Source organism: Chlorocebus sabaeus, chromosome 11, assembly GCF_047675955.1.
Source record: "Chlorocebus sabaeus isolate Y175 chromosome 11, mChlSab1.0.hap1, whole genome shotgun sequence".
Lineage (NCBI taxonomy): Eukaryota > Metazoa > Chordata > Mammalia > Primates > Cercopithecidae > Chlorocebus > Chlorocebus sabaeus.
The window spans coordinates 90,447,780-90,475,355 of record NC_132914.1 but is presented as its reverse complement, the minus strand read 5'-3'; the positions used below and the strand labels follow the sequence as shown (position 1 = coordinate 90,475,355).

Sequence of the window (27,576 nt, the reverse complement as noted above, 5' to 3'; positions counted from 1 at the left end):
GTAGCTGTTAGGTAGCTCTGGCCATTGTACTTTGCCCTTTGTGTTTTCTGGAATAAAAGTGATTTTTCTGACCTGATTTAGACAAGATTAAAATCTAGCTAGCCTTTTGCATGCTGTATTTTCGCCAAGAAATTTGAAAAATTTCTAACAGTGTAGAAACTTATTTAAAAAATGGAAAAACAAAAAGTTAACCATTAAGCGGGATCAAATTTGTGTAGCAAACATCCATGTTGTATTTACCTGGGTTAAATCAATCATTCACTTAACAAACATTTATTATATAACTTCTCTGTGCCAGGCACTCTTCTAAGTGTGCCGAGAATATAGAGGTAGGTGAGGGAGATGAAATCCTTCCTCTCGCAGAACTTACCTTCCAATGGTTGGAGGCAGAAAATAAGAAATAATAAGAAAGCTTACAATGTTTGTAAGTAGTAGGAAGAAAATAAAAGTTGAGATTTAATTTGCTCTTCTAGCTCTTCCCTCTCATCTTAAGAGGCTTCCCTGGTGAGTAACAGGGTCTTTTATGGTCCTACGAGCAGGATAATGTGAACTCAAACCTATTATGTAGAGAGGCAAGTTGACAGACTCTGGAAATTTATTTGGGTAGGGAGGATGGGATTTTAAAACTTTGAGTGTGAATGGATACATATGATTTAAACTCCTGCCTGGGACTGTCACCAGTCATTGTCCACAAATACACTGCTTAATATTAATAATTAACTAATAATAATAAAAAAACTATAGTGGACACTCTTTAAACCAACTTCTACTTAAGCGACTCGTAGGAGGAACCAGTGTCCGTTCCCTTTGTAAGTCTTGGGCTGGTGCTCAAAACACACTGAACAGAGCTGTCCACTTTGTCCACACCGATCCCTTTCTTCTCTGAGAAGCCGAGTTTTGTGCTTTGTGAGAATCAGAATTGTTTGTTCCCTGACATATTTGTGCTAGTTTTACTTGTTATTAAAATTATGCTATTTACTTTAATATTATTACTTTAGTAACATGAGAGTGAAGAGAGAGAATTACTACAATGACATTTAACGGGAATACTTTGGAAAGACTCACTAATGTTAAATTAGTTAGCAATAAGAGATTAGGAAAAATAATAAACTCTACAGTATTTTGCTCATGAGTGTCTTTAAGTTCTCACCCACTACAAAGAAAGAAAAGTTGGAAATGAAAAATGAGATCTTATGGGTGTGGTTTAGGCAAAAAAATGTGGTATTGGACCCTTGCCAGTCAATCTATAGTGAGGGAAAGAACCATGGCCTTCCACCAGATTGGCAAATACATTTATATTTATGTAATTTAAAATATAATGTTTATGGGCCAGGTGCGGTGGCTCACGCCTGTAATTTCAGCACTTTGGGAGGCCGAAGTGGGCGAATCGCCTAAGGTCAGGAGTTCAAGACCATCCTGGCCAGCGTGGTGAAACCCCACCTCTACTAAAAAATACAAAAAAAATTAGCCGGGTGTGATGACACATGCCTGTGATACCAGCTACTCCGGAGGCTGAGGCTGAAGAATCACTTGAACCCAGGAGGTGGAGGTTGCAGTGAGCTGAGATCATACCACTGCACTCCAGCCTGGGCAACAGAGTGAGACTCCATCTTAAAAAGATTAAAAAATAAATAAAATATAATGTTTATGAAACCAGCTTTGCAAAGATTACAACAGTGAGAGAAGTCTAGCATGGCTGACTCCAACTTGCTTCTAGCCTCACAGGCTGGCAGTCCTCATTCATTCCCAGGTGTAGGCCAAGCTAACCATGGGAGGAATTTAGTGTATAGTTTAACTTTGAAACAAGGATCATAATAGTACCTACCTAAAACTGATCATCTCCTTGTTCAGGGGCTGAAACTGCCTTTGTAGAAGAATGAAAAGCTACAAGATTAGGATTATGGAAGGGGCCTGAATTCTGCTAAGGTATAGGCAGAGCTTCTATCATCTCTTATTGCTGAGGAGTCATGTGGCCAGAGGTCACAAGATTTATGACTTCCCCAGTTGCTCCTATAGATAACATCTCTATTGTAGAACCTACGTTTGGTCTTTTGAGATGTGTTTCAGGCTTTTGCATTCTGGCAACCTGCTAACCCTACCTGGACTTGTGACTCATGACTCAACCTGTCCTGTGGCCCCCACCCAGAGGCAGACTTAGCACATGAAGATTATTTTTTTTTCACATTCCTCTGATTGCATCCCCAACTAGTCAAGAACACCCATTCTCTAGTCCCTGGCCCACCAAACTAGCCTTGGAAAACCTTAGCCTCTGAGCCTTCGGGGAGACCAGCTTGGGTGATAACGCCAGTCCTTCCACTGGGTGACCCTGCATAAATTAAACTCATTCTTCACTCCAATACCATGGTGTCAGTGAACTGATTTCTTCTGTGCATCGGGCGGGAAGAACCTGTAGAGTGATTACATTTACAACATAAATGTATCCCCTTTTTTTTTTCTTGACTGACATTACTGATTAGCTCATGAATGAGCAGTTCTGATTGTGTTGAGTAAGATTTTCACTGTTTTGTAAGGTGTGTGCTAAGCACGGCAGGTACTCACGACGCCTCCATTCAAGGAGCTCAGGAGTATTATCCTAATATGATTAGACAAAGAATTGATGTGTCTGCCAATAATTCTTTTACCTGATCCAAATCCCCTTTCTCTCACATGCATAGTGGAAGCACAGAAAATATTTTCAATTTTCGGCAGCACTTTTCCTTTGAGAATATCAAAGCTCTTACAGGGACACCTTTCTGAATAAGCAATAATGCTCATATTGCCCTAGGGAGGTGGATAGAGGTATTTATGATCCTCTTACCGTGGATGTTAGACCAGTGTTGAGTAGCTAACAAATGCCTCCGTGCTGACTCTCAGGAGAATTCTGCTTCTGCGAATCTCCCTGCTGCATTGCACCCTGTTCCCTCTTCTGAATAATTCCCGGTATTACTGAGAACTCTGTGAACGCTTGTCTGTGAGCCAGAACACACAGGCTCAGACCCTGGCTGTGCTACTAACTGTGGCACTGTGGACACTGTCCTCAGCCCCTCTGTGTGTGCCTCAGTGCCTTTATCTGGAAAATGGGAATGTCAGTGCTCATGATACCAGAGACCAGATTGTGGGAAAGGAGTGTTTGTCAAAACAAATGTGGACATGGTAGCTGCAGATAGTGAGAACAACAGGGGTCTGTAGGTTTCCTTCTGTTTCCCTTATTCCCATTTCAGAATTCCTGCTTTCTGTTAAGGTATTTTTGATCACGAGTCGATTTGTAGGTTCTGGTTTGCACATTCATTACCGATACCAGAACAAGTGTTGTCTCAAATTCTCTTATTCTAGTTTAGCCCACCTACCAAACTTTATTATTTTCCAATGATGGTCTTAGACTCACAATAAGAAATGCAAGGAAAGGACTGGATTACAGCTGGGCTAATGATCTGTTCTGCTCTGCACTGCAAGACCCCATTACGTGGTGTTTTCTAAAGGTTGGGTAACTTATTGTTATCTCTTCACTTATTCACAAAGATACTGCTGATAATAGTAAAAGAAAAAAAGTAAAATGTACTAAATTTCCAACAATAGGGAATTGCTCAGGTAAATGACGTTATGATGGAAGGCTACTAATAGAAGATGTAGATGAATATTGGCATAGAAAGATAATTGTGGCAATTAAATGAAATAATAACTTCAAAAGGGTAAATGTACAATATAATTCCACTATTATTAAAAATATGCATTTGAATCAAACTATTTGGAGGAATGTACAGTGGATATCTCTGAGTGGCAGGATTATAAACATTTAAATCTCCCTTCCTTACACTTACCTGTATTTTCTAATGTTTTGTAGTGGATATATGTTGTTTTTGGCAAAAGAAAAAAACGGATTTAGGTTGTATAAAATCCTATTCCAAAAGCTATTTGTAGGAATGAAGAAAAACATTTTGAAAATAAGTAAGTACCAACTCTAAAAAATTAATTAAGCAGGGAAAAAAATTTTAAATGGCAAAAATGGTGGGAAAGAATACAAATAGAAATAAACATAAATAGCAAAAATGAATTTCATTCTTTTTTAAAAGGATAGAGTCATTTAATGACGAATGTTTCAAATAAACCAAGTATCAATCCCCAACCTGTTTCTTCTTAGCTGAATTCTACCTGAAAGTGCTTCTAAGAGGAACTCAGAGCCTGGGAAGTAAGCAGGATACTTTGAAATATCCAAATTAAATAATCATAAGTAGGAACCGAATCTGATTTCTTTCTTTTTTTGACTTGCAAAAATATCACTTTAAAATAAATCAAGTTCTTAGACAGAGGGCAAATATATTTATCTTTCCAACCATAATAAAAATTGTCAGTTATCAAGTGCCTTTTATGCACCCATGTGTCAGATACTAAGTCTTTCCTCAAATTCATTAAGTTTAATGGTTGGTTTATTTAATCCTCACTGTTTTAGGAGATAGGTATTATTGTATTCATGTTATAGTTGCTGAAAACCAAAACTCATACAAATTAAGTTTCTTTTCTAACTCTTACATAGTAGAACCACATGGCCTTTAAAAAAAATCATGTAACAAATATTTATTAAATCTACTTCGTATTCGCATTGTGTGTCGTGTGCTAGGAATAATAATAATACCAATGAAAATACTTTGTGGTCCCACCACTTAAAGAAGCTTGTATTCTAGTTGAATGCCATGAAGCCAAACGTTGTAAATGTGATGAATCTCACAAAAGAGGAAACCCAGGATGTGAAGAGGGAGGTCATCTGGTTTGTGACATCTGTCCTGTGGTCAAGACATTTAAACTGAGATCTGAAGCATAGGTAGGAATTAACTAGGCAAAGAGTGGTCGTGCAAGACGATTTCTAGTAGAGGGAAGGGTATGTGCGAAGGCACTGAGATTTTGCTACAACCAACTACCCACAACTCTAGTTTGAAGCAATAAGCATTGATTCCTCCCACATGAGTCTGTGGGTCAGCTGCAACTGGTAGGGCTTGACTGGACTCCAGGGTTCAGGTCTCCCTTGTATGTTACTCATCTTGTGTTGACCAATAACTTCCGGGAACATGTTCCTTACATAGCACACAATAGGAGCACAGGAGCCCAAATGGAATCACACAAGCACATTTAAGGCCTCTTAACATGTTCAGGAACACTTCATTGGCTAAAGGAGGCCATATGGCCCAGCCCAAAATCAATGGGATGGGGAAAATATTTTACCCATTTTGGGTGGTATTTTGGAAGAATGTAGATGAATGTGGATAAATCATTTAATATGGGAAAGATGTGAAAAATTGTGAACGATAATTCAATCAACCATGACTAGGTTTTTCAAGCAATCCATTGCCAATATGGCTAAAGAATAGTGAGCCAGGGAGTGATAGTACTGGTTGATTTTATAATTGCCTGTCCTTGGGAACTTCTTTTTTTTTGAGACTGGGTCTCACTCTGTCCCCCAGGCTGGAGTGCAGCGGTACGATCTTGGTTCACTGCAACCTCTGCCTCCCAGGTTCAAGCGATTCTCCTGCCTCAGCCTCCCGAGCAGTTGGGATTACAGGTGTGAACCACCATACCTGGCTAATTTTTGTATTTTTAATAGAGACGGGGTTTCACCATGTTGGTCAGGCTGGTCTTGAACTTCTGACCTCATGATCCACCCACCTCGGCCTCCCAAAGTGCTGGGATTACAGGCATGAGGCACCACGCCCAGCCGGGAACTTCTTATTATAGAGAATATTTTTAATATATTATATATAATAAGCATTATACATATATAAGAAGCACAAAAATATGCTTACTTCAAAAAATATATATATGTGCTTACTCAAAAAAAAATATGCTAACTCCAAAAGCTAATAACTTATCCAACTTCTACTTGAACTTTATTCCCAGAGAGAGGAACACATTGAAATAACATGATTAACCCACAAAGCTGATATAGTGTCCATTGACTTAAATGTTCCTCCTTAGTTATGTGCCAAGCATTGGGTCTCTGTGTAACAGTAGCACATTTAGAAACTTTGCCTCAGAGGCAGTGAAACCAGATTTGAACCCCTGAGCAAATAGCATTAAATTTGGTTGCTGCTCATTCTCCTGGAATGAAGGTCAGCTATTTTATACTCAGTGAATAAGCCAAACCAATCGTAAAACGTGAGGAAACATCTCATTTGACTACTTTGCCTCATGAAATGTGATCTTCTATTTGGTCAGATCATTTTTGATAGTGTTACAAGAATAGTTCAGTTTATTTTTACCCATTGCCCTACAGATACATTCATTTGCTTTGTAAGTCCTTAGGGCTAATGCCTGAATGAACAGGTGGAGGGACAGGAGTTGGCCAAATATAAACTTGTACAGTTCACGTGCTTAACAAACATGGGTATATTTTTTTAACAAAAAGAAAATTCACTTAATACAGACAGCCACTGCATTATTAGCTGTTATGGTATATTCTGCCAAATAAAACTATATTAGTTTCAATTGAGGTGATTTTTTTTTTCTTTGGCAGATAATAGATTAAATAGAAATCACTGCCTCCGTGATGCCTCTGTTCTGGAGCCTTTTTTTTTCTTCATCTATTAAAAGCTCAATTTTATAATCTTGAGGATTTAAAATAGAATCTATTAGTTTTTCTGACAATACTTATTTCCCATAAAAACTTTTTTTTTTTTTCTGTTAGCTAGCTCACAGTAAATTTTATTGCATGTGTCATTTGCAAGGAAATCAGAAGTTCTAATAAATACAATGGATTTGGAACAGTTCTTTGCCCCTCAATTTTTTTTTTTTTTCACAGTTATGTAAGCCTCCTGCTTAGTTACATTATTGTATTTTATCACTCAGCTTGCAAAGCTGTATTTAAGAAAGATGACAATTTTCTGGTTTCCTCTTCTGAGATACTTTGATTCTTCTTCTTTGAGCACAGCTTTATTTGTGTTTTCCTGCTGTCTAAGCCTGGAACTCTTTCATAAGTCAGCATACTTTGTACATTCCAAGTAACAGCACCATTTAGAAAGGACGATCAGTTACACATTCCCTAAGAGAAGATGCAAGAAATGGAAGGAAAAATACCTTCATTGTTAGAGACAGATGCACTCCCTAACTGCTTCCTGATGGTTACTTTTAAAGGAGCTATGGGAATCCACAGATGTGTGTCTGTTGAGGTGTCTGTCATTCAGTGAGTTTAAGAGGCATTGATTTCCGTCAGTGAATCATGGGACTTGATTACAGAGAACTGGTAGACCAAGCTCAGGTTTAATTCATGAGTTCTGTTCACAGGTGTGTCACTTCCCCTTGGGCTATTTTTGCACAAGCAAGGAATTGATTTACTTAGTTTTTTCTTCTTATAAAAATGAGGTAACAATATTATCTTTACAGCAGCTTTTAAATGTTTGAATATGCCCAACCAAATAAAATTTTTAGTTGTATTGCAATGTTAGTAAAATTAATTTGATGAATATTTCTTACCTAATTTCCCTCCTTCCCACAAAACTGACCTGTTTACCTAAACTGACCAAATTAACTGATTGTTTTGCTATGGTATAGACCCAAATTCTTAGTAGAATTACAACCCTAATTGATAATGGTCATATGGCTCTTACACCTTGAAAATGTTTAGGCATTTAATATCAGCTGATACAATTTTCTTTAAAAATGATAGGATGATATCAGATCATCTTTTTCAGGATGGAATGAGATTTAAATTAAAATTCAGTGTTACTGAATTAAATCGTGTAGTTTTATATACTTTGTTTAGATATAAATCAGCTTGTTATAGTGAGAGAACTTGAAGCTTTAAAGACCTGAATATGAATTTTGATCCTTTCTCGTTTTGTGATCCTCCAAAACCCAACCGTATTAAATGTTAATTATAAAATGAGCCATATACTTGTTCTCCCTACTAAAGGGTGTTTATGAAACACAAATGGTGTAATGGGTATGGAAGTTATTTGAAAGTTGTAAAGGGTCATACAATGGGATTTAAAAGAAAATTTAGACACAACCTGCTTTCATTGTTACTGTTTAACAACAGGTAACTGTTAATTGTTTTGTATTTGCAGTTTCTCGGCAAGACAGGAAGATAAGAAAAAAGGAAAAGGAGAGAAAAAAGAAATAAAGGTTGTCTCAGCATATTTAATCAATAGACTAAATAAGAGACTTCAGCAGAGATGATGAATACCTGATTACTTTTAAACAATTGTTATTCCTTTTCTGTTTGTTTTGCTTTTTTTTTTTTTTTTTTTTTTTGAGACAGGGTTGCCTAGGCTGGAGTGCATTGGTGAGATCATAGCACACTGCAACCTCAAACTTTTGGGCTAAAGCAATCCCACTTTAGCCTTCTGGATAGCTGGGACTACAGGTACCCACTACCATGCCTGGGTAATTTTTTATTTTTTTGTAGAAACAGGGTCTTATTATGTTGCCCAGGCTGGTCTCAAACTCCTGGCCTCAAGTGATCCTCCCACCTCAGCCTTCCAAAGTGCTGGGATTACAGGCATGAGCCACTGTGCCTGGCCTAAGAATTATTATTCTTTGTCAAAACCATCTTGAATTTTTTTTTTTTAAATAAGATACTATTCCCAAACTCTAAAGCATGTAGAAAATAACCTATCAAAGAACTTACCAAGAAAAGTTTAAAAATCAGTTGTTGGTTTGAAGAGATCTGAATAAGTAGAAATATATACCACATCTTTGAAATACAAATATGTTAATTTCCCTCAAAATTAACCTATAAATTCAATGTAATTTCAGATAAAATTATTGCAAGGTTTTTTTTTTTTTTTTTTTTTTTTTTTTTTTTGAGGACTTCAACATACTTACTCTAAAATTCATATGAAGGAATAAAGGTTCATGATGCCTAAGTCATTCTGAAAAAGAAGAGCAGAGAGAAGGAACTCACCCTTCCAGAAAAAATCAGTATGGGATCAGTATCTAGGGAAAGAGCAGAGAGTGAGAGCCAGACCTGAGTCTACATGGGAACCTGCTTTGGGAAAACATGGCATCATCAATCAGTGCGGAAGGGATGGATTGCCTAAAACCTACTACTTGGTAGTGGAGAAACAGCTCATTGGTTCACTCTCTCAAGCATAGGCCAAAGAGGAATTCAGTGCAAAAGTAAAATTATAAAGCTAAAATGATATTAGAGGTGTTAAAGAAGGTACTCAATACACAAACCATAAGTTGAAATTATTGTTATTATTATCTTTTGAGATGGAGTCTCATTCTGTTGACCAGGCTGGAGTGCAGTGATGCCATCTCAGCTCACTGCAGCCTTTGCCTTCTGGGTTCAAGCCATTCTCTTTCCTCAGCCTCCCCAACAGCTGGGATTACAGACTTATGCCACAATGGCCAGCTTATTTTTGTATTTTTAGTAGAGGCAGGGTTTCACCTTTTTGGCCAGACTGGTCTCAAACTTCTAACCTTAAACGATCTGCCCACCTCGGCCTCCCAAAGTGTTGGGATTACAGGCATGAGCCACCATGCCCAGCCATAAGTTGAAATTTTAATAGAATTGACTATATTTTAAAAATTTAAAATTCTGTAAAGGGTAAACACAATAAGCAACGTTAACGAAAAAGGGAACAGAGTGAGAAAAGATTTATAATATATAAAACCTACAAATAATTAAAATCTAGAATACACCAAGAAGACTCAAGGGAGTTTTTCTGTAAAATGGGGATAATGGATAATAATAATAATTGTAGAAAGTGACATGCTCAGCACAGAGCCTGAAGTACAGTTAATACACATTGTTTGCTATTACTGGTTTATCTATTCTTATACTGTATGCCAAAACACATTTTGTATGGAGTCATTATGTATGGACCCCACATTTCTGGTTTTTGCATGGTCTTATGTTGCCAGCTTATGGAGTTACAGAGAAATGTATGTATGAATATCCAGCCAGTCTCAATATCCACAAACCCTGTTGACAAATATCCCTAGATACTCCAGTGGTTAAAAGTGAGGAGAGTAACAGTGGCCATCCCTGTAACACAGAGGTGAAGAAAATGCTGTGTGTGCCACTGTAGCTGTAAAACCAACTGCCGATGACACCTGCCAGGTGACGTAGGGAGAAGAGTATGTTTCATGGCTTGAGGTGTGAATCTTGTGACTGTCATATTCCATCCGGCCTGAGGCTGTGCCCCAAGGGGGCTGTGCCCGGAGATGGAGAGGCTGGGCGAAGCTGCTTCCCAGGCCTTAGATGTTTGTCCAGGTGTTGTGCATGGCTGTGGTGGGTGGGAGGGCTGAGCGGGCCAGCCACTTTGTGCTGGATTTGCTGGGGACTCACTCCTATACCCAAGGGCGGATTGGCTATAGAGATGTGGCTTTGCTCACTGCCAACCAAACCTGCTTTCTGAAAGCAGAGCTTTGTCTTTTTCTGCTTTATGACCTCAGCTTTGGAGAAGGCTTTGGCTCCCCAAGTGTGGCCCAAAAACTTGGATGATGATGCACAGGGTAGAAGGCAACAAACAAGCTGCCCTTGGTGGCAGTGACCTGAGCCGGGTCCACTCCTTGGGCTTGGGTGGTGAATACAAAAAGTCAGCCAGCGCCATCCTGCTGATAGGGAAAGAAGGACTAATGATAACCCTGTACCAGGTACTGCCACACAGACATTCTCCTTCAATCCTCTGCAAACCTGTGAAACTCTTATCTATTTTACAGATACAAAAGCTGCAGCTCAGAAAGGGCAAATGGTCTGCCCAAAAGTACCTGGTTTATAAGTGACCCGCTGGAATTTGAACCCTAGGTCTGTTGAACTCTGAAACTTATGATGTTTTCTTTTGTATTGTGTGTGTGCGTGTGTGTGTGTGTTTTCACTTCACCACTCTTTATATCTGCAGAGTGGAGTAGGGAGTAGGTGGAGGTGGGATGAATACCATGATAGGACCCCGTGAACCCAAATCTGTGGCTTGGTGGACTCCAGGGAATAATGCATGGCCAGTCCCATCCTTGTCTGATCTTGGCAGATGCTTCAGTAAGGTTATAGAAAGCTCATTCCACTTCCCAGTGCTCCACTTGAACATGTGCTCCTAAGCTCAGCTGGTTTTAGGTGTGGCTTTGGTTTCTGAGCAGAAACTCTCTTCCCATGAAATAATGACATCCTTAAAGTGTTGTGCTTTGCTTGTCATTCAGAAAGGACAGCACTTCCGGGAGATGCAGGATACGATATGGATGGATTCCCCATCGAGAGAGGAAACCAGGCTCACCCTTCACTACAGGAAAGAACTTGCTCCCTGACCTGCCAGCCAGGTGGAATTTCATTTCTTTGTGCTCTCGGGATCTGGTGCTTTGAAGAACTGGCTTCATTAGCCACTAACAAAGACGCACTTGTTGAGACATCAGCAACTGACTTTTTTGTGTGTGCTTAAGAGATCACAGATATTTTTGTGTTGGTGCTATCAGAGGTTGGAAGGATTGCTATAGCTACGTGCTCTTGCCCCTTTCTCTAAGGTCTATGGAAATGAGAAGCAATGATAATAATTATGATAATGATAATAGTAAACCAGTCACTATATGTTTTGTGCTGGGCACCATAGTAAGTTCATTTTATGTTCAAAACAACCTTCTGAAGTATGTGTCATTTAGGACTGGTTTGACTGCAAGTAGCAGAAACCCAATTTCAATGGTTCAACCATTGAATAAATCCAATGGAGGGATTTATTTTTCTCATGTAATAGGAAGTCCAGCTGTAAGCATTTCAGGGTGAGTGTGCAGGCCCCGTGGTGCCATCAAGAACCCAGTCTCTTTTTGCTGGAGGCTTTCTTCCTCAGGTATGCAGCATAGCTGTTCTATTTTGTGCTTCACAACTAATTTTTAGGCAGGGAGTATTTGAAAGAAGGGAGAAGCTAAGTAGCACAAACTGACAAGGTGAATGCAAGCTGGATGTGTGCCCTCTAACAGGCTTTCTCAGAAACTCCAGCTGGTGCCTCTTCTTGCAGCTCCTTGTCCAGAACTGCGTTGCATGACCACATCTAGCTGCAAGAAAGCTGAGTAATCCAAGAGCATTTAAGTGAGCCCCTTGGTTAGTAAGAAAGAAAAGGGAACTAGCTATTGGTTCTATAACCAGTCGTGCTTAGCTTAAGTAGTTAATGTTTGTCAAAATTTACAGACAAAGAAAGTGAAATTGGAGAAGTTAAGTATTTACCAAAGGCCATCTATCTAGGGAGTGATGGAGCCCAGATCCGAATCCAGGTATGTCTGACTCCAAAGCTACATTCCCAAATGCTGTTTAGAATTTGTTCCTGATGCTCTGTGGTGTTTGGGCTGGATAACAGAGGACTTAAGGGGGTTCTCTTATGGGACTGGGAAGGAGAATTGAGTTTTCATCTTCTTGAGAATAGTGCTAAGAACATTGTATAAAAGATATGGAAGGCAGATTTTGGTACAAGGTAAGGAAGTGATTACTCACAATTAGTAATTAACTGGTCTATGGACTGTGTAGCTAACTCTATGACCAGGAACATTTATGTAGCTTGGAGGAGATTCCTTAACTGACTGGGAGTTTGGGCCTATTGTGAGTTCAAGATTCTAAGTCCATGAAACAAAAGTGGCTGAGATAGACCCATCATGATGAAAAGAGGGCTTTCAGTTTCTGCATAGATGCTTCTTGATTTGTCAGTTAGAGTGACCATATAATTAATTTATAGTCCAAACTGGGACATTTTTTAGAGTAAAAAAAGGATTTATTAGTAATTATGCTGCGACAACAGGCAAACACCAGAATCATCGGGGACCGAGTGGAAACCATGGCTACCCCAGCAGAAGGTTCCTGATGGATAATGGAATGGGGAGACCTGGGCTTCATAGGAACTGACAGCTGGGTAAACATCCAGAAAAGACAGACACCCCCAAGGCAGACCTCCCCAATTCTGTAGGCTAAACCTCCCAAGAGGCCCTGCCTGTGATGACAGACGTTAAAATCTGATGGGCAGGAACAATGAATGACTACTGAAAACATGGGTCTGACACAGCCCCTCAGGCCCTGAGTCTTCCTTAGCGTGACTCATTTTCGGAGACACTGAGCTTAGGTAGTGCCGTGTGTCTTACTGAGTCATGAATGCAGCCCATTCTAGGCTGGGAAGGCAACTGGATTTCACATCCCCTGATATTCTTCTCAGCTTTTAAAAACTGCTCTTCTGATTTGCTCCATGACCTTGGGCAAGTCACAGCCTCTCTGTGTGGTTTGGCTTCTCCTTTAGTGGAAATAAAATGGAAATAATAGTTATGCAAGAGAAAAAAAATGATTCAAGATCTTCCAATGAAAGTTGGTGCATAGAGCCAAGTGATATTATTATTTTCATGACAGTTATTAGCAGAGCTGCTTCTTGTCCCACCCCCTCTCATTAGGGCACAGGGCATGGAATAAACACAGGTTTGGCTAGTGACTGGTATTTGATGATGTTGGCACCAGAGAGAAGGGGAGGAATTTCTCTCTGGCTTGTGTTTCACTATTAACCTCCTTGTGCCTGGATCTCAATGCCTGCTAGCATGGAAACTGGAAATCTGTGAGAATCTCAGCTATTTGTCTCATAGAGAGGCAGCCTATTCAGAAAACCATTTAATAATGATGCCATTACAATATTGTCTTTATTCTTTCCTTAATTCCTTTATTCAATAAATATTGATTGAGCATGTCTGTGTGCCAGGTTCTGTTTCCCAAGGATAGAGCAAGAGGCATAATGACAGCATTAAGCTTTCCAATGTTTGTTGAATCAAGGAATTTATGAGATGTGAAGTTTGGAGAACTGATCTCCTGCTGCAATCTTGCATCTCTCTCGTCTATCCTGATCCCCGAGACATATTTCTAAGAGCAAAACTGCTCTTGTTACCCATTTCCTAAAGGAGTAAACTGAATTTCTCTCTCTTTTTCTTTTTTAGAGGGAGTCTGGCTCTGTTGCCAGGGCTGGAGTACAGTGGTGCAATCTCAGCTCACTGCAAGCTCCGCCTCCTGGGTTCACGCCATTCTCCTGGCTCAGCCTCCCAAGTAGCTGGGACTACAGGCGCCCACCACCACGCCCAGCTAATTTTTTAATGTTTTTAGTAGAATGGGGTTTCACCATGTTAGGCAGGATGGTCTCGATCTCCTGACCTCGTGATCTGCCCGCCTCGGCCTCCCAAAGTGCTGAGATTACAGGCGTGAGCCACTGCGCCCGTCCAGCAAAACTGAATTTCTTAATATGGCACAGAAGAACCTTCAGGGTTGGCCTCCGTTCATCGTTTTGTCTCTTCTCTCACTGAGCCCCTTTTTGGACTACAAGTGTCAACTATTAGGACTTCCCTACAGGTTCCTGAATATTCAGTTCTTTCATAACTCTAGGCCAGAGGGCAGCAGGCATTTACTTGTAAAAGGCCAGATAGTTAATATTTTTGGTTTCCTGGGTCATGTGATCTCTGTTGCAAGTACTTGGTGCTGCTATTGTAGTGTGAAAGCACTACAATATAATATAATTGCATTGGAAATATATATATTTCCAATGGAAAAAAATATAAATGCATGAACACGGCTCTGTTCAAATAAAACTTTATTTACAAAAACAGGCAGCAGATGGGATTTGGTCCACAGGCTGTAGTTTGCTGATCTCTGCTTTAGGCTTTTGCTCATTCTGTGGTCTTTTACTTGTCTACATTAAACTCCTCCTTTCATCTGACCAACGCCCAATCAATTGTCACCTCAAGTCTGAGGTCTTGCCACACTACCGTGGGTGGAACTGGCCACGCACTCCACTGTGTTCTGTACATACCACCCCAACAAGTAACAGAAAATTAAAGCTGTGTTTTCTCCCATAACCATATTAAAAGCTTTATTTATTTATTCATTCACACATGAACACGTTCACGGATTCATTTATTTTACAACATTTAACGACCACCCACTATGGGGCAGAGTTGATGACTTTTTAGTTTTTGTACAACACCCAGTGAAAATACAACACATAAAACGTGCTTAATACATGCTTGTGAAGAAAAGTCCATTGCCAAAGATACATCTGCATCTTTGTTGTAAGTGCCCAGAAGTGGGGCGTTGTCTTTATTGATTTTGAAGCCTCTCCACTGTGTGGAGGGGTTTGGTCAGTTAATTGTATTTGGAGCTTTTCTTTTAAGGTTTCTGTCACCAGGTCTGGAATAGTTTGGTGGCTCCCACCTGTTGTCTATTCTTATCCCTTTTCCTAGAACTCAGGATCCTGTTTTCTGGTGACCTCTTATGGTGGGACTAAGAGTAGTAGCACCAACTTCTAAACTCCCATTTGGGCAGGTGACTGACTTACGTGAGTTTGAGGTTTACCAACATAGTGCAGTTTGTTCCTTGTTTTTACTGTTATTTTTAAGTAGGAGATCTGTTTTTTCCATTGCTCCCTAAGAAAATAGGACTATCTGAGCTAAGGAGCTTAACCAGCTCACAGCATGGGGATAGTGAAATAGCTTCCTTGCAGAGTCTGAATCTTTTGTTTGTTTGTTTTTTATGTCCAGTCTCTGGCTCTTTGAGAGCAATTTAAAGGTAAATGTAAATATGAAGCTTCTTCATTACTCATAGTACAGAAATTATTTCATGGTTTTATGAGCCAAAAAATATTTTAAGTAGGGCTTAAGTCATTTTCTTAAATTTACAACCCATTCTAAATGTAAACAGAATTATATTTAATTGGTTGTCACCAATGGAACCAAAATGACTTCATTTGGTTTCAACCTGGTCGGATATAGATTTTCAATGGTTACCAGGAAGGAAATGTGTTTATAGTCAGAGGCAGAGAAAAGGAAATGGTTATAGCTGGTTACAAAACAAGCATAAAACCTCCACACTGTTTCTCATGTTACAAGAGCAAATAGGAAAGAAGCCACAAATGGCGATGGTAGCACAGAGTGTGTGTTGAGTAAACACTAGAGAAACGGGAGAATGTTCTGGGTCTCTACTTTTTCCATTACAAAGGCAGCAAGGGAAGCCGCTGAACAGAGTACAAGGCTGTCTGTTTACTAACTCACCCTCACAGGTAATAGAAAATCAAATTCAAGTTCCATTGCGCCCAGGGGCTCTTCGCTGATACATCAATAACGTGCCTGCCCTGACACTTTAAGACTGGTTACTTTTATGAGGAAACTAAGGTGAGAAGAAACTAAGGCAGAGGAGGTGGGGAGTGGAGCAGGGTCACAAACTTGACCTTTGGTTACAAAAGAAAAGACAGTGTTACTAGCAGGGCCATGAAATGTAGTAAACACAGCCAGGGCAAAGTAGAGAGCGTGCAAGCTAACTCCATTGCGACAAATACTCATACAATTTGGTGATAGGAAACTTCTGGCAAGTTCCTCATTGGGTAAACTGTTGTCACAAGTGTGTTTTGAATGGGTTCATAACAATGTGTATGTGTTTTAGGTGGGCAAGACCGGGACAAATGAGTTTCATGAATAAATATGCTACTTGCTTGCCTGAGGTATTAAAATTTAAAATAAAATGCTATCTTCACTCGTGTTTCTGGCATGAACAAATACTTTACTTTTGGCAGTTCTCATCAAAAGTTAAGTGTCACCATTTGGCAATGTCTATTAGAATGAAAACTCACATATCCTCTGATTCTGTAATTCCACTTTAAGGAATTGATTCTGTAGTCCTATTCATACATATGTGCAAAAGTATGTTTGTGGAAGCAAAAAACTGAAAACCACCATTATGTCTATTCAGAAGAGGCTGGGCAAATTATGGGACAGTCATATTATGAAATATAGTGCAGCTGTGCAGATTTGCAGCAAACTTCACAATATCTGTTAAGTTTCAATGAAGAATGTAAGAGTATATGTAAGGAAGGGGAGGGGAATACACACACACCACACATACACACACACACACACACACACACACTCTAGGGCAGGGGGCCCCAGTCCCCAGGCAGCAGACTGCTACTGGTCCATGGCCTATTAAGAACCAGGCCGTACAGCAGAAGGTAATAGGCAAGCGAACGAGCTCTGTCTCCTGTCAGATCAGTGGGCATTAGATTCTCACAGGAGTGTGAACCCTGTTGTGAACTGCCCATGTGAGGGATCCAGGTTGTGTACTCCTTATGAGAATCTAATTAATGCCTGATGATCTGAGATGGAACAGTTTCATCCCAAAACCATCCTCCACCCACGCTTGTCTGTAGAAAAATGGTGTTCCACGAAACTGGTCCCTGGTGCCAAAAAGGTTGGTGACTGCTGCATTAGGGGACTTCAAAAAGTTTATGGAAAAAATTAAAAGATAAAAATAAAAATATAAACTTTATTTCTCAACATAAGCTCCATCAAGTTCAAGACACTTTCGTAAGCAGTGATAGCCATTTAGTGCATCCCTAAAGAACTGAGGGTCCTGGGAATTTAACCATATCAATGTAATCTTTTTTACCTTATTAACTGAAGAAAAATGGGTATCCTTTAAAGATTTCTTAAGATTAGAAAAAAAAAAAAAAGTCAGAAGGAGTCAAATCAGGATTGTATGTTGAATGTCTAATGATTTCCCACTGAAACTCACAAAATCGTCCTCGTTTGGTGAGACAAATGAACAGGAGTATCGTCACGGTGGAGAGGGACTCTCTGGTGAAGCTTTCCTTGGAGTTTTTCTGCTAAAGTTTCGGCTTTCTCAAAACACCCTCATAAGAAGCAGATATTATCATTCTTTGGCCTTCCAGAAAGTCAACAGCAATGCTTTGAGAATCTCCAAAAATTGTTACCCTGACCTTTGCTCTTGATCAGTCTGCCTTTGCTTTGACCGAACAACTTCCACCTCTTGGTAGTCATTGCTCTGACTGGGCTTTGTCTTCAGGATGATACTGGTAATGCTGTGTTTCATCTCCTATTGCAATCCTTCAATGAAATGCTTCAGGATCTTGATCCCACTTCTTTAAAAGTTCCACTGAAAGCTCTGCTCTTGTCTGCAGCTGATCTGAGTGCAGTGACTTTGTCACCTTTCCAGTGAAAAGTTTGTTCAACTTTAATTTTTCATTCAGAATTGTGTAAGCTGAACCACCTGTGATGTCTATGGTGTTGGCTATAATTAGGCTTATGCTGATTATGTTTATAATTAGGTTTATGCTCCTAACTGTCAGTCCTCTGTAATTGGGGCACAAACAATATTATTATTATTGTTATTATTTTTGGGACAGGGTCTTGTTCTGTTGCCCGGGTTGGAGTGTAGTAGCACAATAGTGGTTCACTGCAGCCTTGACCTCCAAGGCTCAGGTGATCCTGCCACCTCAGCCTCCCACGTAACTGGGACTACAGGCCTGTGCCACCACACTTGGCTAATTTTTAAATTTTGTGTAGAGATGGGGGTCTCACTATGTTGCCCAGGTTGGTTTCAAACTCCCGGGCTCATGCGATCCTCCCATCTTGGCCTCCCAATGTGTTGAGATTATAGTCGTGAGCCAACAATACTAACTTTTTCCTCGAAAATGTATGGGAATGGTCTGCTACTGTGGGCTTCATCTTAAACACTGTGTCATCTCTTCTTAAAATGAATTAGCCATATGTAATCTGTTGATTTCTTTGGGGCAGTGTCCCCATACACATTTTGTGCAGTTTCAATGATTTCACTATTCTTCCATCCAAGCTTCACCCTAGATTTGAAGTTTGTTCTTGCTTCAATTTTAGCAGAATTCATGTTGCTCTGACAGAGGCGCTTTTCAAACTGAAGTCTTATCCTTCTTACTGCCTCAACTAGATTCTGTCCAGACATGTTGTAACAGGTTAGTATGAGTTTATTTTGGTGCAAGAAAAATGAAAATCCATGCGTAAGTTTTTCGTAATATGCATTTTCCATAACCTTTTAAAAGACTTCTTGTGTGTGTGTGTGCACTTATATATACATAGACTGTTTCTAGAAGGATATCCAAGAAATTTAACACTGGATGTTTCTGTGAAGAAGATTGGGAGACTGTGTTCCGGAGGTCGATAGAAGTTTGCTTTCCACTCTATATTGTTTTGCCCTGTTTGAAATTTTTATCAGCCAGGTGCATAAATCATTTTTCAAAAAGAATTTTAATGGAAATGTCATTCTTCCCAATTAATTAGGGTTTAGCTGGTGATGGTATCACTGCCCAGTGAAATCGACTGAAATATGTGGATTGAAAAAAAATGGGTGCCCTTTAAAGATGGACTAAGATTCATGGGCTAAAAATGGTTTAAAACGTTTTGAAAGAAGGTATCTTTCAGCTATGTGCATATTTGGGAAAAGTATTTCGGTAACTAATGAATAATAGAGAACATTGATTTGGGCTGCTGTTTTTATGCTGACAATTTGGAGTCCCAGAGAGTTGTGTAGAAAGCCCAGCACCTCTCCCCAGCAAGTGGTGGCTAAAGCCCTTTTTTGTTGAAGGGTCACCCTGACTTAAAGCCTAAGAAATCATTAATTGAAAGCTTTCAGCTTCTCTTGTATATTCCAACTTCATAGCTCTAAAAATGTCATCATTGCCACTTCTCTCTTTGCCTGTGGATGACTGAAGAATGCATGGAAGGATAAACACTTGCTGATTTATTTACATTAAATAATACCCTGCTCATTCCCAGGAGCCAACAAGGTTGGTGGCCTTTAGAAATCAGTCACATGGGCTGGGCGCGGTGGCTCACGCCTGTAATCCCAACACTTTGGGAGGCTCAGGCGGGTGGATCACGAGGTCAGGAGTTCGAGCCCAGCCCTGGTCGACATGGTGAAACCCTGTCTCTACTAAAATTACAAAACTTAGCTGGGCATGGTGGCACGTGCTTGTAATCCCAGCTACTGGGGAAGCTGAGGCAGGAGAGTTGCTTGAACCCAGGAGGTGTAGGTTGCAGTGAGCCAAGACTATGCCATTGTGCTCCAGCCTGGGTGACACAGCGAGACTCCATCTCAAAAATAAATAAATACATTAATTAATTTTTAAAAATCAGTCACATGACAACAACCTAGCAATTTCCTTCTAAAGTTGGACTCACGTGCAGAAAAATGAAAGTACAGAAGAGTGAATAACACATATTCTTTTTTGAGACCTGTGGCTGAATCAACATTTGGTGTTTTGGGGGAAAGTAAACGACAGCACCCCCTTCATTTAGACATTTTCATTAGCCAGTGTTATCTCTTGTAATGTGGAGTTTATTGTTAATTAACCCATCGTTTATCTATGGCTTCTTTCTTCTCAAACAGACTGTAAGCTCCTTCAGTGTTGGAGCAGTGTCATTCATCCATTTGTTCATTTACGGATCAAATATTTAATGCATAGCTACCACATGCATGATGCTTTGCTGAGCCCTTGGGGAGGCAAAGATGGAGACATATTCCTTGCTTTCAAGGTGTTCAGTCTTTGAGTCTCTTCTAGTCTCATGGTCTAATAGATAGCCTCATTCAGATCTGTGTCTCCCAAGGTTACGGACACACAGAGGGGTCAAACAGGTGCTTAGTAAATGCTGGTTGGTTGTGAAATTGCTCAGACCGTGAACCCACAATGGTGTCATGATGCTGTGGGTGTGTGTTCCATTTTTGCTGATGGATTTTAAGAAATCACCAGACAGTTTTTCAAGATCTCTTTAATAATAGCTTTTAGAAGTATACTTTCTTTTTTTCTTAGATTAGACATTTCTGGACCTGGCAACGGAACGTCTTTTAGGGCTGAAACTGAAGACAACAATGATTCTGACCCAGGAGCCTGGGCTCTAAACTGCTTGGGAAGTGGGCCCACTTTCCACACGGACAAACGAACGGCAGCTCATGAACAAAGAGGCACAGGAAGAGGGAAGGGGGTCAGGGAAGGTGACATTTCCCGAGTGCCCACACAAGGCCTGGATCGCCACATGCTTCAATTCATTTATGAACAGCCACTAGAGGAACACGGTGACACTGAGCTGGAGAGAAAGAAACTAGCGTTTTGGCAGTGGATCTGGGGTCTAGGGGTGAGTAGGCGATGGATATATTTGTACGTATGTATGGTGTGCTTATTGTTTCACATTAAATACAGATTTATCAAGCACTTTTCTACATGCTACGTGCCCAAAGAGGTGTAAGCCACAGTCTGAGCTCTCAAGGAGGCAAATGGTATAAAGAAACATATCGTAAGTTAAATAACGACCTGAATGAACATGGTATAACATTATAGATTTTAGAGTTGCCTGGATCCAGAGGGAACATTTGATCCAGAGTTTCCAGAAATGTTGTCCTCATCTCATTGATAGGACGCAAGATGATTTGGGTATTATACAAATGTTTAAAACTTTCATTAGGCATTTATGTTAACATGCATTAGAAAAATCGACAGCGTATCATGCCCTCTGTGGTGGCACACACCTGTAGTCCCAACTACTCGGGAGAATCGCTTGAGTCCAGGCAGGGATTCAAGGCCAGCCTGGACAACATAGCAAGACGCTATCACAATAAATAAATAAATAAATAAGGAAAAAGAAAAATCTGTAGCATATCAGACTCTTGCATATTACTGCTTCCCGTGAGGCTACATATGAAAGTGAATTGATTTAAGGATTATCTAAAGGAAAACATCAAGGTAGTAGCTGAGAACAGGAGAGTGGACTGGACTATGGTAAAGATTCTCTAAGTGTTATTTGAATGACCTGAGTTTGGGAAATTCAGATCAAGTGCAATCTCCAGGATGCAGAGACAGTGAGTGAGTTATCCAAGGCTGCGAAGCGAGTGGAGATCACAGACCGGAACGCAGCCTCCGCCCCCACATCTTTATTCAGTCATTTCTTCCTACTTTGCAGATGTGGAAACTGCAGGCCAAATAACAATTTCTGTCTTTCGAATGCAGTAACTGCCTTGAGAATCTGATTGCAAAGTAGACAGCATAGAGTTGCCTTCATGAAAAATCAAGGTTAATATTTATAGAGTGCTTACTGTGCATCCCAGTGTTATAAAAATTTCATACATATTAATTTATGTTAATCCCTAAGCCACTCTGTGAGATGTGCTCAGATATTTCTACCATCCCTCTTTTCGTATGAAGAAATTAAGAAACAAATATCAATAGCTTTCTTAGATTATAACCTGCAGAGCTGGGATCTGAACCCCCAGGTAGTCCAGCTCCAGAATTTGTCTCCTTAACCATTACACATACAGCTTACCAACAATAAATGGAGAGATGAAAGGGGCAACTTGTCTACCTGGTGAAATTGTAGAGATTCTGCTCAGACAATGTATTACTCCCTTGTTCCTTCCTGTTTCACATTTTTCAGTTAATGCCTTGTTCATTCCATGGAGGACATTGTTTCTTCGAGCCACCATTTTAAATTAATTAATTAATTAGCATTAATTAATTAATGTTTTAGAGATGGGGGTCTCTCTGTGTTACCCAGGCTGGTCTCAAACTCCTGGACTCAAGTGATCCTCCTGCCTCAGCTTCCCAAGTAGCTGGGATTACAGGCACCACCTGCAGTGCTCAGCTCACATCATCACTTTTTAATCTGCAGAAACTCAGATTCCACAGGGAGAAATCTGTGACTACCAAGAACAATTCTTTTATAAAAATAAAATATGTTGGATTTCTATGATAAAAATTCTAAAGAAATAGTCCCACCTCTAAGGTTGAAGAAAGGAAAAGAGTCATAGGAAATGAATGCAGGGAGGGTAATTTTGGGACATGGTGGGGCTGAGAGTGACACTGGAGAGAAGGCCCGTGTTAGGACTGGCCCAGCGCACCACAGGGGGCCACCAGGTGTTGAGAAAGCCCTGCCTGGTGCACAGCACTTGGCACAGCACCTGGCATAGAGCAGGTGCCTGAAAGCTTTGTTGAGTGGATGGAAGCCTGGATGGAAACAGAAGCCAGGCACGGAGGCGGGTGCCAGTACAGTGACTGGAGGTGAGAAGGCATCAAACACTTGACCTACTGTATAACTTTGCTCAGGTAAGCCCAAGAGGCAAGCACAGTGCCAAATCTCCGATCAGCAGACAAAGGAGCTGTGAGTAAACCATTCACTGTGCTGCTGCTCTGGCTAGAAAGTTTTGCTTTGGGGAAATCCTTTTCATGTTTGTTACCTATTGGTAGCAGCCCCGGCTCAATCCTCCGACCTACTCTTCCTTAGATGAACCGGCCTCACTCTCCTTCCCTATAGGGTGCCTCAGGGCAGGCCAAGGCCATCTGGGGACCATTGCCAGCCTCCTTTGTGCTGATGCCAGAGAAAGATCAACCCGTGGCACTTTTCTGTATCTCACCAGCAGGTGCTGACAGCTGAGCCATTCCATGCACCTTTGGAGCAAAGAACTGCCGGAAACCAGGGCCAAGTTCAGAGCCTGAAATTTTTTGAAAGGCTACAGGGAGAAACCTGGGGGGCCTGATCACACATTACATAAGCTGTATGTGAGCGGAGGATGCCACTGATGCGAGGAACCCAGTACCTGTCAGAATTGCGCAAGTTTTACGCAGAAGCACTTAAGTGTTGCAACATGACTCCACATCTTTACCAAAAATGTGAAACATCCACCCAGCACACACTTTAAAAACACTAAAGCTCCTCTCCACCAGGTGGCTAAGGCTGCTTGATGAGGCTGACAGGAGGGGAGCTTTGCAGGGGGCCCGACTTACTGTAGCTCTTGGCCCAGGCAGCTGAACACGCAGTACTTTGCACCCCAATAGCCTTGGGCAGCCCAAGCCTCTGATAAAATGTACTTTTTTGTGTGTTTGTTTTTCCTGGCAGTCTCATTTTGGGTTATAAATGGCTCATTATTTCCATCCCATAGATCCATTCTTGCCTCTGTTGCGTTCTCTTTCGGCTTTCCAAAATAACCGAAAGGTTGGTAAAATCAACGCTGGCGAACGGCTTGTTCTGACCTTGAGCAGAGGCCGAATTTCCACATTGCTCAAGCCATCTACGGTTGCTCCCGTGTCCGAGAGGCTGGCTGGAAAGGCCTCCTGAAAGCAGGGGATATAATTATACTTACACTAAAGCACTTGTTGCCATTAAATGCCAGGAAGTGGCATGGACCTTCCCTTGCTCCTGCCCTGCAACCTTTTTGGAGGACTATTGGGTAATCGTCAGAGGTTATAGAGTTGGAACAGCATTCCCCCCAGATAGGTCATTTTCCCTGCAGGACAGCTTGGAGGCAAATTTTATTAAGTATCAAGTAGCTGACCCAAAGCAGTATAAATAGCGAGAGAGCATATGACAAACCCAGAAATGAATGTGGTTAAACCCCAGGCTGAAGATATATAATGTGTTTACTATTATCAGCACCTGCATGAAAATGTTTTTACCCAGTAGCCTTCCAGGAAAAGATGAAACATATAAGTGATGTTATTAAGGCTTAATCGTAGAAAAATAATTTTGACCCTACTTTTGGAAGTCAGTGGGCCACAGAGTTAATTTGGGGAAGGGACCTGAGGATAGGTTGGATGTGACTGGGTGTCATAAGAGGTACAGACGGACCCTGATAAAACATCCCAAGTTCAGCCAGTTAAGAGCCAGGGGAAAAACACATGGAGGTATAGTTTACATTGGGTATGAACTGTAAGCAGTCACTATCAGGCAAAAGGGACTTCCGAGTTGGAATTTTTGGAGAGAAACATGGAGAACATTTTAATTCAGGCCTGTTTTCCTCCATTGTTCCATACCTTTATTCTAGGACATACCACAGAGTACAAACTATGCTTTAGTGATATTGATCAGGCCACAGATGACTGAGTTACGAGAGGCCATGAGCTTTCCAAGGTCGGTTTCGTAAACCAGTGCTTCTCATCAGTCTTGTCCCCACTGGCCAGAGCTGTTGATATCCGGGAAGATAATCTTATATTCCTGCAAAGGTAGGAGAAGGCTCTGGGGAGAAATGGTGTAAGTTTTTATTTTTTATTTTTGATTATTATGGGGGCATAATACGTGTAGGTATTCATGGCGGAGGTACTTGTGATGTTCTGATACACGCATGTGGTGCATAGTCATCACATCATGGTCATTGGGGTGTCCATCACCTCAAGCACTTATGTCTTTTTGTTAGGAACATCCCAATTCTACTCTTTTAGTTTCATTTTTGTTTGTTTTTGAGAGACAGAGTCTTGCTCTGTTGCCCAGGCTGGAGGGCAGTGGCAAGATCACGGCTCACCGCAACCTTGACTTCCTGGGCTCAAGTGATCCTCCGGCCTCAGCCTCCCATGTAGTTCTATTAATAGAACTAAGACAAAAAAGGACATAGGCTTTCAGAGGCCCTAGTGACCACAAGAGGGTGATGCACCACCATGCCTGGCTAATTTTTGAACGTTTCCAAGAGAAGAGGTCTCCCTATGGTGCCAAAACTGGTCTCGAACTCGTGGGCTCAAGTGATCCTCCTACCTCAGCCTTCCAAAGTGCTGGGATTACAAGTATAAGCCACATATACAGTCTAGCAATTTAAAAATATACAGTAAATTATGGTTGACTGTTTTCGCCCGGTTGTGCTGTCAAATACTAGATCTTATTTAACTATAGTTTTGCAGCCATTAACCATTCCCATTTTTCCCCTTGCTCCCTGCTACCCTTCCCAGCCTCTGGTAACCATCATTCTACTCTCTATCTCCATGAGTTCAGTTGTTTTAATTTTCAGCTTTCCCATATGAGCGAGGACATTTGAAATTGGTCTTTCTATTTGGAATGGCATGAGTTTGACATAGAATGCAATTTGTTGAAGCACTCAGAGTCAGCAAATTTCCAACACATCCCTGGCCCTGCCTACAACCTGCAACTTTCTGTATGCCTTGTAAAGGGAGACTTCTGCTTCTACCAGATCTGAGTTCTAAAGGTGTTTTTAAGAATGGCAATATTGTGTGATTAACCCTTTGAAGAAGACAGTAGCCACCTGAATACATCAGTTCTTACATGTTAATTAAAAATCAATATCTTTACTTTGTATCTATTAATAGAACTAAGACAAAAAAAGGCCATAGGCTTTCAGAGGTCACAGTGACCACAAGAGGCTGATGCAGTCAAGAAATTCTTCACAGAGGTCATGGGGCGTGGATGTGGCTCTGTTACTTTTTCCCAGAACCACCCTCACTCCTGCAAAGACTGTTGACTCCTTACCCAATATTCACTCTCCATGTCTTCCTCAGTAGAATAACTGCAGCCTGGGAAAGTGCCTGGCTAAAAGGCTCCATTTTTCATCCTCCCTCGCAGTAGGGGTGGCTAATGAAATCCCAGGAGTTGTTGGGTGGTCAGGGTTGCCAGATCAAATAAGGGACACTTAAATTAGAATTTCAGTAAATAACGAACATTTTATTGTTGTTGCTGTTGTTGTTGAGACCAAGTCTCATTCTGTCACCCGGACCGGAGTGCACTGGCGCCATTTTGGCTCACTGCAAGCTCTGCCTCCTGGGTTCAAGTGATTCTCCTGCCTTGACCCCCTGAGTAGCAGGGATTACAGGTGTGTGCCACCACACCTGGCTAATTTTTGTATTTTTAGTAGAGACGGGGTTTTGCCATATTGGCCAGACTGGTCTCGAACTCCTGGCCTCAAACGAACCACCCACCTCGGCCTCCCAAAGTGCTGGGATTACAGACATGAGCCACCTTGCCTGGCCTACCCCTTTTGTCTTTTTTCCCATTTTCTTTTCTGGGATATGGATGCTATGACTAGGGCTCCAGCCTCCTTCTCGGGTCCTGAGGTTAAGGATGGCAGATACAAAAGACAGAGGACTGCATACCTTCAGACTTTCTTAGGTGTGATAGTAACCATTGATTTTCTTTAGCTGCTTGTTGTACCTCTGTGATTTGCATCCAACTGCTCTTCCTAACTGGTGTAGCCATAATAAAGGGTGCATTGTGGCGGCAGCAGCTGAAATTGATGAAGAACCAGTCAGTAAAGCAAAACAGAGTTGGAGTGAAAAGAAGACACAGAAGGCTATGTCCAAACCTGTCTTCAACAGGTTACAGGGGTTACTAGAGTTACTATCCGGAAATCTAAGAATATCCTCTTTGTCATCACAAAACCAGATGTCTATAAGAGCCCTGCTTCAGATACCTACATAGTTTTGGGGGAAGCCAAGATCGAAGATTTATCTCAGCCAGCACAAGCAGCAGCTGCTGAGAAATTCAAAGTTCAAGGTGAAGTTGTCTCAGACATTCAAGAAAACACACAGACTCCAACAGTACAAAAGGAGAGTGAAGAATACAAAGTTGATGAAACAGGTGTAGAAGTGAAGGACATAAATTGGTCAAGTCTCAAGGGAATGTGTGGAGAGCAAAGGCAGTCAGAGCCCTAAAGAACACAGTAATAATATTGTAAATGCTATTATGGAATTAACAATGTAACCATCTGAAAGCAACTTTTTTTGGTGTCTCAAATGAGTGACTGCAGCTTGGTTTGAAATTTGTACTGCTTCTATCATAAATAAAGTTAAGGTTTCTTATTGGATGAAAAAAAGAAAAGAGTGCATTGTTATTTTTGGTATTTGGTTCAGTCTGTTTACCATGTGTCATTTTGTATTTGCCTCTTGTGTATAATAAACCATTCTACTTTTTTTTTTTAGAGATGGAGTCTTGCTCTGTCGCCTAGGCTGGAGTGCGGTGGTGTGATCTTGGCTCATTGTAACCTCCACCTCCCAGGTTCAAGCAATTCTCTTGCCTCAGCCTCCCGAGTAGCTAGGATTACAGGCATGTACCACCATGCCTGGTTAATTT

The 27,576-nt window shown here is 40.9% G+C and overlaps 1 pseudogene; it reads left to right on the top strand.

Annotated features, from left to right (window-relative positions):
* The window catches only part of LOC103239517 (uncharacterized), a 34,604-nt pseudogene extending 7,260 nt beyond the window's left edge, over window positions 1-27,344 (top strand).
* Window positions 27,345-27,576: the final 232 nt, after the last annotated feature.